The following is an 11,095-nucleotide window of genomic DNA, read 5'->3' on the forward strand; positions in this document are numbered from 1 at the left end:
ATGCCGCGGTAGGATGTCAATCTGGGCAGCCCAAAAGCCGATGGACGAAACAATATTTCTAGATTTTTGTTTTTAACGGAGAGATCAACAATGTTCTATTTACTCGTGTAATGACTCGTCGTGCTGCACAAGGGCACAAAGTGTTTCCGTTGACGTTGTGTCACCACAAACGGTGGCAGTATTTGCTTCAAAAGCCTGACTGCTGATGAGACCCAGAAGGTTGAAACTGGTCCAGGTTTTGCTTAATTCCACAAATGCCCCCGGATAACATAATATGTGTTTATTTATACTCGAGTAATCCGATGAGCTATAAAGCTCTTTCTCACAGATGTCCAGTATATCAGTTGGGCTGAAGAACAGAAACGTGTTATTGTCACATGTACAGACAGACCGAGGCGTATACACTGTATTAATGTTATTGCTGAACCTGACAGAACTGCTGCCTACGTGTAATGGCCAGCACCCTAGACTTGAATTCAATGTCCCGGTCTGTGTCCACTCAGCAGTGTAAATGAGTTCACCACAGGGGGCACATCACTGATCAGCAGGTCACGTGTGGTGGGGTCACGTGTGGTTACTCTCACATCTCCCAAGGCGTCTGGAGAGCGAGGAAGAGTAGGCCAAAAAATATGCTCTATCATCATCACGATCCACGGGAAGATAGCCCGTGGGTGTACACTGCAATTTGTTATTTGTTTGCCAATATTCTCAGGTGGTGCCACATCTTTCTTGCACCAACCTCTTGTGTCGTCAAGCCTAAAGGGGCTCCATAATTGCTCCCTCTAGTGGAGGTCTTTTATCCAGCAGCGGCTTGAGCAAAGGATTGTAAAGATGCACCTTGAAATTTGTTTAAATTAATCCGAGTGGCTTTGGGTTGAAGTTGTCATGGACGGTAGGAAATGTATCCACCGTGAGACGCACTTGTTAGAGGTTAAACACGCAACGCTTCATCGATATTGAACACGTGCTAATCCCATATCCGCTGCACACGAATGAAATGGAGGAACCGAATATGAATGTTGTAAATTATCGTTCCCTTTTTTTCAGGAAGAAATTCAGTTATTTTACGTTATCAGCTGTGGGCAGTTTGAGGCCACAGGGCAGTGGTTGGAAATTCCACATTTCCATGGTGGGGACAAGTCTACGTATTGGTCAACTACTGTTCAGGCTTGGTGGAATTTAGCCCTGTGGTTCTGCGTTTCATCATGTGAGCAAATATACGAGTCACGAAAACATGGCATCAAAATCAAGATAGTTTTTTTTTACGGCTTAGATTATACAAGTAAAAAAAAGAACTAGAAGCAGAATTTTATGGAAATATGAATAACATTTCATCACGAAGTGTCAGTGCTTCTGCAGATTTCTATGAGCATCCCATAAGAGCCAACTTAGTGACAAAACATGTGATTGCAGTATTTTCTCGAAGGAAAGCTATACTATACTCTCATGATGCTCATAATTGCATTCATATCTCGAGAATAAAGGATGTTTGCGACGTTAAAATAAATCAATGCTTAACCAATCCCAAAATGACTACACGTACAAAGGCTACATGATAACCGTTATCACAAATCACTGTCGATCCACTGCTGGATGATGTCCTCGCCAAGCAATCACCACCGCTCATGCCACAATCCATCTCAGCCATGCATTGATTTGATCTCATCGCTCTGACCCATTTCCCCACTGGTTGTCCTTTTGGTTGCTTTCCCAACCTTTGGCTGCTATTCCCATCCACCGGTCTTGTCCCGTGACCATCATCCTTCCTCGCCATGTGCCCTGCCCCAAGCCCGCTCGCTATTCACGAGAGAATTTGGATATCCCACGATTCGTCTTTGATACCCTCCAGATCGACGCGGTTCCTTTTTGTCTCCCGGTGCATCGTAGTGGAATAATATCGCCCCGGTTGAGAAGATTCTTCTTCTTCAGGCACATTGGTGTGTTCGGCTTATAAATTATATTATCAATGTCACTTTCCCCGAAGCACTCTCCCCTCCTCTTGTTTGCCACTTTTTAATGATTTCGGTCCGTGTTACATAATTTTCCTGGGTTATATATTCCAAAATAATTCAGCTGAGTTTTCCAGTTTCGTTCCTACGTACATACGTGCCTGCGGGTCAACGTATGAATTGCTTGTGCATGAATATATATGTTCCACCTTTTTTCGCACCGTACGTAGCCAACCATCCCGATCGGCTATACTATAGAATGTTTCCACGTATAAGAATGGGGTAGAATAGGAAAGCGGGGTGGAGCAGTGGCACGCTCGGTAGCATCGCTGCACTATGAACCCGACAACCTGAGTTCGAATCCCAGACACGGCTACCATCAGTGGCGAGAATTATCTCAACCGGTTATGGAACATTCCTCGACAGCCCACTTACCCCATAACGGTCAAGCATGGCGTGGTATGGCCAAACAAACGCCACGACTGTCACAGATTTGGGAGACCTTCATCCAACTGAGGCTTCACAAACAGCTGAACATTTTGATGATATTATTGTCACGATGCTATAAAGCCTCCAGCCGAGTAGAGCAATGGATAGAGCGCACAGCTCACAATCGTAATTTCGCGAATTCATATCCTGGTCAGGGTGGACTCGGTCAACCATCCCTCCGTGATCAGTAAAATCAGTACCACGTCATGGGAAGGCAACATTGGGTTATTCTTTTGGATAAAAACCTCACCCTCGCCATAGATATGTAGAATTCCGACCGCTGCCTTGGCGTTGCAAACACTCGGTTGAGAAGGCGATCACTTCGCCTTTGAGAAAACTGCCAACGCAGTTAATCGTCAGTCATTGTCTCAATTGCCTTCTTGAAGGTCAATGATCCACGATTAGCATCACAGTATGTGTGTGCCCTCATTAGACAGGAATTTACGTCTACTTACGAAAGGGTAAAAGTACAGCACTGCAATATCTTGTTCAAGCCACTGCTGGCCAAGGGGCTTCCACTAAAGGGAGCTCTACAGATGCCCTCCAAGGGGTGTTTGATGTACTCATCCACACTGGCGAGACATCTTGGCAAAAGGTACAAGTGCCCACACTAAATCCCATTACATGGAACCTGCCAATAGACTGACAGCGATTAACCCATTTATTAAAAAAAAACTTAAAAAACTAAACAATTTTTTTTATATGTTACCAGAGGTAAGGTCCCACTGAGCGATATCGCTCTTTTTTTCAGAACCGACCTGGCCACAAACGATAGCTCAACGAAGTGGCTCATCACGTGAAAAGGCATAGCAGCCAAATACTCTAAACGCACGTTGAGGACCCAGAGAAAAGCCCACTCAACCACGGGCAGAGAGACATGTAAACTCCAAATATACAACAGGCATCAAGGGTCGGGATCGAACCCACAACCTCCTGCATACCAGGCGAGGTAGTTAACATCTCACCACCGTGTCGCTCCGCTGAGCAGAACAGATGTTGGAACAACAACAACAGCAAAGAAAACTTGCAAGACTGTTTTAACCGTCGTACTGGGAGATCGAAATCGATCCGGTGATCTCTGGATTGAAAGTCCAGCGTGTGAACCGTTAAACCAGGGCATCAGCAGCATGCAACATCCCTCTTCTGCTTACGCGACACTAAATTGCCGGGCCTTCTTGCACGAGCAGTGCTCACGGTGTGCAGCCGAACACTCATTTTTGAGGAGCATATTTTATTCAAGGGGAGATGTGCACTGTACGTGATTCATGGAGGTGTGCTCGATGAGCCGGGGTGCAGGCACATAGCGGCAGGTTCTTGGAAACCGCGCCGTGGAATCATTAACATTGACACGGGGGGGGGGGGGGTTGTAGCGTTATCATGGCCCTGAAGTGGAGATCGATGGGACCTTTGCTGACACTATGGCCAGAAAATGGCTTTGCGGAACAAGGATCAGCAATTTTTGTTTCCCTCCCCCACCGCCGGTACTATCCAAGCTTCGGTTGCTCACATCCCTGTGTCACAACATTTCTGGCCTTTAATGTCGCATTGCTGTCTGTACGTACGACGCTTCTGGTGAAACTTAAATACAAAATACAGACGCATGTCAGCGACATGGTCACATTACAAAAACCCGGAATGATAAAGAAATATCTGTAAGTGAAACAATCAAACTAGTGCCCTCTGAAAGGTCATCCATGTTGGTCACGGGGTTTGTTTCACCATACTGCAACGTACTGGTTGGAGGAGGTAAGCTGACCAGAATTGACTTAGATACGACTCGCCAACCGATGCCGGGAATCAAACTCGGGTAAACTCGGCTCCACAATTCTAGATTTGAAGCTTTCGTGACTGCAAGGATTCATATTCTTAGGTTTTTTCGGTAAAGTCACGTAGGTAAAACATTAAAATTAATAAAAGTTAAATAAAAAAAAATCACGACGTTTCGGAGGCAACAAAAGCTTCCGTCTTCAGGTGGAACCGTCACAGCCACGACAGCTGTATCAAGTAAATGAGAGATTTCAGGAGCTACCATTCCGTTTATATAATGGTTGGAGAGGGGGGGGGGGAAGCGGCAAGTACAGCACACTTTTTATTCATATGGTAAGGTGAGGCTTAAGAGGGTGAGCCTTTGTTATGGAGCGGTACGGTTTGTGACTCAACCTGTGACAAGGAGAAAACAACTGAACATGGTAAACCTGTAATAGTTGTCTGTCAAACAAGATTGGCCAAATAAGTGTAGCTCCACAACCCCGGCATCCCACCACGTTCCAGGAGAAGGCGACATTTAACAACGAAGCATCACCTCGGCGCTCTCGGCGAGTTCCGTAATGTAACTCGTGTAGAATTAGCTTCATAGGCGACATGGCAGCCGAGGCAGTCCACTCCAATTACAGGCTCCTCCGCGCGCAAGGTGTGTGTGCTAACTCTTCATTGTATTCATCGCATTACTGCCTGGATCAAGTTTGCTCGTGATAATCTCTCTAAAGTCATCTATATTGTTACCATCCTCCCTTACCCGATCACACATTTCACACCGGTAACTATGAACAATGGGCTCCGCAACAAATGTGAACCACCGAATACTGCATCCGTTTCTTTTGAAGAAGGAAAAAAAATGATTCTCATTAGAGAGTAAGAATGAGATTGTGCAAAAAAAATGTTAAGTCCGATCTTACTGTCGTCCTTCACATGTTCAACTCTTTCTTGTCCCTACATTTACAAGACACTGGTTCAGATCATTATCTCTCATTCAGGAGCCTTTACAAAAAAAAAATCATCACTACCGCAGTGAGGCCATCTGCATTAGATAAAGGCACAGACTTGCAATTGCTTGCTCATGCCACTGCTGGCGGAAGGAACTCCGCAAGAGGGTGCTCCAGGGAACCCCTTTGGAAGCGTCCTTTGGCCTACTCTTCCACGCTGGCCAAACGTCGTACAGTACCCACACGCGACCTACTGATAGACTGACTCATCTGCTTTATTCAGCTGCAGAATGCAGTTTTAATCCCATTCAAGGGCAGTCGCTGCGTGCATACAAAGCACAAAACCAGCCAATTTTGGAATCCCTCCGGTCATATCTGGGGAGGAGCACCCAGATCATGCTTTACTGCATCGGACGGAATTCCGAGCAGAGCAGTCGTTTTGACTGATGATTATCCAACACTCTAGATTTGAAGCTTTCGTGACTGCAAGGATTCGTATGTTTTGCCTCCGAAACGTCGTGATTTTTATTTTATTTTACTTTTATTAAATTTCGATTTAAAGCTTTCGTGACTGCAGGGATTCATCTTCTTGGTTCTTTCGGTAAAGTCACGTAGAAGGGAAGTAATAAAATAATAAAAATAAAACATATTTTATTTTATTATGTTTTATTTTTATTATTTTATTACTTCCCTTCTACGTGACTTTACCGAAAAAACCTAAGAATATCCAACACTCGCCGACTCACTCGCTCACCAAGCGGTTCGTCGCCTCCTTACCACTCTTCTATTGCTGCTACTACAACTACCACGGCGGTTACTGCGCACAATTGACTTCCACTCATTGATCGCTCTCTCCGTGTGTAAGACTACTCGGTCCAACAGCCCATTTCGTCTCGTCCACACCGCGCTCAACCACCGTACCGTACCGTACCCGCAGATTCACAAACACTTCACCAACATTAATTTTCCATCTACGTGACTTTACCGAAAGAACCAAAGAGTATGGATTCATGCAGTCACGAAAGCTTCAAATCAACACTTCAAAAACACTTCTCTTCCGCTTGCCTTGCACTCCTACACTTAATAATAACCCCCCGCTTAATTCAACGTGTACTCTTTAACGCCTGTCTATTTTTACACCTTTCAACAGTGCTGTCACGCTACTTGACTCTTGCCCGGTTTTTTTTGGTTCATTTGGGGGGGGGGTCTGTGCTCGTCAACCGCGGAGGAAAGAAAGACTTTTTTTTTAAATCCCACGATTTGCCAACTCCGTCGCAAAGCAAGGGCCGGGAAGCAATTCTCTGGGGTTGCATCGAGCCGGCGGACCCAGAACGAAGCGCTCGTTGCCGCTCGCTTTCTCCGGGTGAAATGTTGACAACGATAAGTGGTGACAACGCCGCCAACGACAAATTGTACATTAATATTGGCTGATGGCGGGGGAGGGGGGGGCAAACGGGATGGGATTTCAGTTTTGGTTGAGGGGAAGGGATGGTAAGGAAGCATTGATGGTAGGGAATGGGAGGGCTGGCGAGGTTAGGAAGGGAGAGGATGACCAAGGTGTTAAGAACGCGGACAGGAAGTAGTGGAGGGATACGCTATTGAAAAATGATGAAACTGCACAAGCAACAACGGGTCAGTGGGTACCTCGAGGCGACTCATTGGAATAATTATCTGTGCGCTTGCACCCATAAGCACACACACACACACCACACCGCACCTCCGATGAGAACGGTCGGCTACGTACGGTGCAAAAGAAGTTCAACTATACGTACGTGCATACATACACACGCTGGCTCTGCGAGCGTGACGCGGTGGAGGAGTGGTTACCTCGAGGTGGTGATAGACACACAGCTCAAATATTGCCACAAGGATCTGGGATGCAGGCGTGTGTTGACATATCAAGATTTAGAAATGTGGCTCGAGCATTAGAGAAGCACTTTAAAACCATTTAGCATGCCTTTAACCTTCAGGATATATCGAGAGGGTCGTAATAAAACATTAACGCAGTTTAACCCCTCACCCATACTAAATACGAAAAGGGATTTTTTTTTATTTTGTATTGATATTCATTCTGAAAAAAAATCAGGTGACGAGAGACAAATGACGTGTTGTTGTTTTTTTCAGTTTAAACAGGGAAGAAAACAAAACAAGGGGCACTTTATCCATTCCTGACAATCACCTTTGAAAAAACCCATCAACAAGCCAACAGTGAACGCTACTCACGTGCCAGAATTCGCGAACGACGCCGCGTATAAGAGAGACGGTTTCGGACGCAAACTTCGCTCGTCCCAACACACACGCGCGCGCGCGCGCAACCGTTGAACATCTAAAAACACACGCGCGCGTACCTACGTGAACCAATTTATCCCGAGGACGCGGTTGGAGAGAAGACGCCGGTCGCGAAGTCACAGAGAGCGAGCGCCGCCACCGGCGCGGATCAAACTCGGCGAGGAGGAGAGGAGCGCTCCGCTTGCTCCGCTTGCTCCGTGCCGTAGCAGCCGCAACTCGATCAGCAGCAGCAGCAGCAGCAGCCCCGCCGACGCACGACTGCTCCCTAGCAGATGAGGAGGAGAGTAGCACCGTGGCACGACAAACAGAGCGTAGGTAGAAAAAAAATTATAATGGGGGTTGGGGGGGTGGTGGAAGTAAGCCGCGGGGATGGGGGCGAACGCATGGGACGAGGGGGGTGAAGTCGGCGAGTGGGCTGGGCTGGGTCCTGTGACGGGCGGTGGAAGGGGAGGAGGAGGCGGTGGTGGTGGTGGAGAGGTGGTGGGGGTTTGAAGGTCCTGTTGAGCCGTGCGCTCTCAGCTTCCCGGTGATCGCTCGCTCGCTCGCACGCGGTCTCGCGTGCTTTTTTCCGGCTTCCAATGCCTCTCTGCTCGCCCGCCTGATTGTTTCTTTTTTGCTGCTGCTGCTGCTGCTTACTTGTTCATTCGGTCCAGCGCACATTTCTCTGCATAATTCGTTCGGCTGTCAGAAAAAGAAAAAAAAAACTGAAGAAAAAACTGCGCGCGACCACTGCCACGCGGAATAAAGATTGAGATCCAGATCACGGGTTACGGAGCCATAAAATTACATTTCGGATCGCTGGATACAAAAAATAACTGAAACGACTGCCCTGAAGTAGCGGAGGGCCTTCTGAAGCTGCCCAAATGTTACCGCGCTGTCAATCCGATGTGAAACATCATCGGTGAGCTGTCAACTTGGGATGAGAACAACAATGCATTTTAATGTAAGCCACAAACAATGACCCTTGCTGCGATATCAAGCAATCCAGCCAGATGGCACTGCGACAGAGCATTCGTCTCACATTCAAAAGGTTAAATGAGAGATTTTTTAAAAATGTGCAGCCCTGCAATTTCTTGCTCACATCACTGCTAGGCGGAAGGAGCCTCCACGTGAGAGCTCTGGAGTGCCCCTCGAGATGGTAATTCGGGCTATTTTTCCACACTGGCCATAGATCTTGCAAGAGGTGGGAGTGCCCATACTTTACCCCACCACACGTGACCTACCGATTCGACGAACTGGCAGGTGAAGAGAGGTTAGGCGGGGGGGTTAAAGAAACGTCCCCTGCTGTTTCAACTGCTGCGCTGGCAGATTATACAACTGATCAAACCCTGGACGGGGCTTGGCTCGTATCATGTAGCGAGTACCACACTGCGGGAGGCCAACATCGGTTGTTCCGTACGGACTGGGCCCCGGCTAAAGGTTCATGGAATTTCCACCAATGTCTAAGGGCCACTGAAGGAGACAATTGAAGCGCAGAGGAAATGGCATTAAGATTTGACCATCGCGGGTGTGAAAATATTGTAGAAGCGTAAAAAGCGCGTGACCAAATGAGGACTATTACGGGAGATTTGTTTTTATTCACGGTGAGCGACATGCGTTAATATAATTGGGACCAATTTGTGGGCCCTGATGTGGAATTCGAAACTGCGAGGACAGCCCTGAGCCAATGAAAAGCAATTTAAATAAAGCGGGGGGGGGGGGGGGACATGGAATTGTTCGCACTTCACATTTCAGTAAAATGTAATAAACTAGAAGACGCACGCTTATTTAGTTGCTTATTTGGCATTCAACGTCTGTGCAGGATCTCTGCCCCCCCCCCCCCCCCTCAATGCTCTCTCTCCCACCCTCCTCCCACCATCTTCCTCCTCTCCCTCCACCCCTCGCGCCATCACCTCCGCGCACCTCCCCCCACGCGGATGAGCGAAGGCGGCCGCGGTGTCTGGGCTTTGAGGTGCCGCCTCGCCTCAACGCCCCCCTCTCCTGACTCGCCCGGCCGCTGACCTCTCTCGCCGATCGCCCACCGGGGGAGGAAGAGGAGGAGGGGGGGTTATGATCGTGGCGGCGGCGCGCGTCTACAACAACGCCGCTCTCGGCTCTTGTGCACGATGGAAACTATCCCCCGAACCAAACCGACGGCCACCACCAATCAGCTCCAAACCCGCTCGCCGCTTCTGCCCGCGCCCATCTCTCGCCCATCTCTCACAATCTTAAACAACCCCCGGAGAGGGTGGGTGGGTGGGCGGTGGGTTTTGCATTCGTTTGAAAAGCACCCCCAAATGACCCACGTTTTTTTTCGATGACCTTTCCACAAAAAAGCCAAAAAAAATGCGCCTACGCTTCGCAGACGGGGGCATGTGAGGCGTCACTCCCATCGTGCCTTGCATGCGTGACACGTGATGGCCACGTGGCATGGTGCGGTGCTCCCTCAGCCTTGTCTAAGCCACTAGCTCCAAAGAGCTGAACGCGCGGCCGTGTTTCTGCCGCCACCCCTCAATGTGCGCAGGAGCAATGATGCGGCGCTTAATGTATCCAACATTCGTCGAACTTCTTTCACACCGTGCGTAGCCAACCGTGCCAATCCGGAGGCGCTTCAGCCGAAATATCCTACCAAGCGGGAAAAATATGGCAGCATCCTCCCGGTGCTCTCCTATTGGAGATATTGCTGCCAGGGTGGCAACAGCGATAGAACTGGGTGCTTCAAAAAAATGTGAACACTTCGGAGAATTTGCAACAAGACCACGAGGAATGTGCCTCCGCGCTCTGGAGACCACCACAATGATGGCGAACAAGTGGAGACTCTTTGACTTTTAGATGCTATTAACAAAAAATTGTTATCATGTTACACTGTATTATCGAGTATAGTAATAGGTTTTTACCCTTTCAACTGGTACAAAAACTGACACCTTTATACAAGGCATCATGTTTGCAATAACCACAACACACAAGCAGTCAAAATGCAAACAAAAAGAAACAACTCTGATGATGATAATGATATGCACTGTCCTTGAAGTTGATTGGTCCACACCCGAGACAGCTTTTCTTAGAGCCTAGTCTCCATTGGTGTTGGACCAGATGACGCCAAAAGGCGTACAACTCAAAAACAGCACACTATCAGAGTATTGAGAGCTCGGGGTAAGCATTTACACTATGAGACCTCCTTTACCAGTTGCAAAATATAGTAATAGGTTTTTACCCTTTCAACTGGTACAGAGTTGTTTCTTTTTGTTTGCATTTTGACTGCTTGTGTTGTGGTCATTGCAAACATGATGCCTTGCATAAGGGTCTCAGTTGTTGTACCAGTTGAAAGGGTTAAAACCTATTACTATATTTTGCCACTGGTAAAGGAGGTCTCATATTGTAAGTGTATTATCCGTTCTTTTTTCCATTAAAAACGAAAGTACCATGTGAGTGTTAACATTTTTTTGAAGCGCCCTGCATAAGCATCGGCGCCGTCTAATGCTCCGCCTCACAGCATCACCGAGTTGGAAATGCAATCGATGGTTACAGGATTGTGCACGGTAAATAAAAAAAAATGCGTTAACATTGGTTGCATGCTCCTAACGGTCGTGGATGGAGGTTACGTGAGGCGCATGCCTAACGTTACTTTTGTTAAGAAGTAACTCCTTCCCGTTCGGGTAATATAAATGACCAACTCTGACCAACAAT

General features: G+C 47.6%; 1 protein-coding gene across 1 annotated transcript in view; it reads right to left on the minus strand.

Moving 5' to 3' along the window:
• LOC133354268 (leucine-rich repeat and immunoglobulin-like domain-containing nogo receptor-interacting protein 3) overlaps positions 1-7,695 on the minus strand; it is a 160,605-nt gene extending 152,910 nt beyond the window's left edge. The window contains 1 exon segment of the mRNA XM_061570980.1: positions 7,493-7,695. The gene's annotated coding sequence lies outside the window, so the exon portion shown is untranslated.
• Between the last annotated feature and the right edge of the window lie 3,400 nt (positions 7,696-11,095).

The sequence above is a fragment of the Lethenteron reissneri genome, chromosome 46 (genome assembly GCF_015708825.2).
Source record: "Lethenteron reissneri isolate LAM-NWPU_2019-01 chromosome 46, ASM1570882v1, whole genome shotgun sequence".
NCBI classification, from domain to species: Eukaryota; Metazoa; Chordata; class Hyperoartia; order Petromyzontiformes; family Petromyzontidae; genus Lethenteron; species Lethenteron reissneri.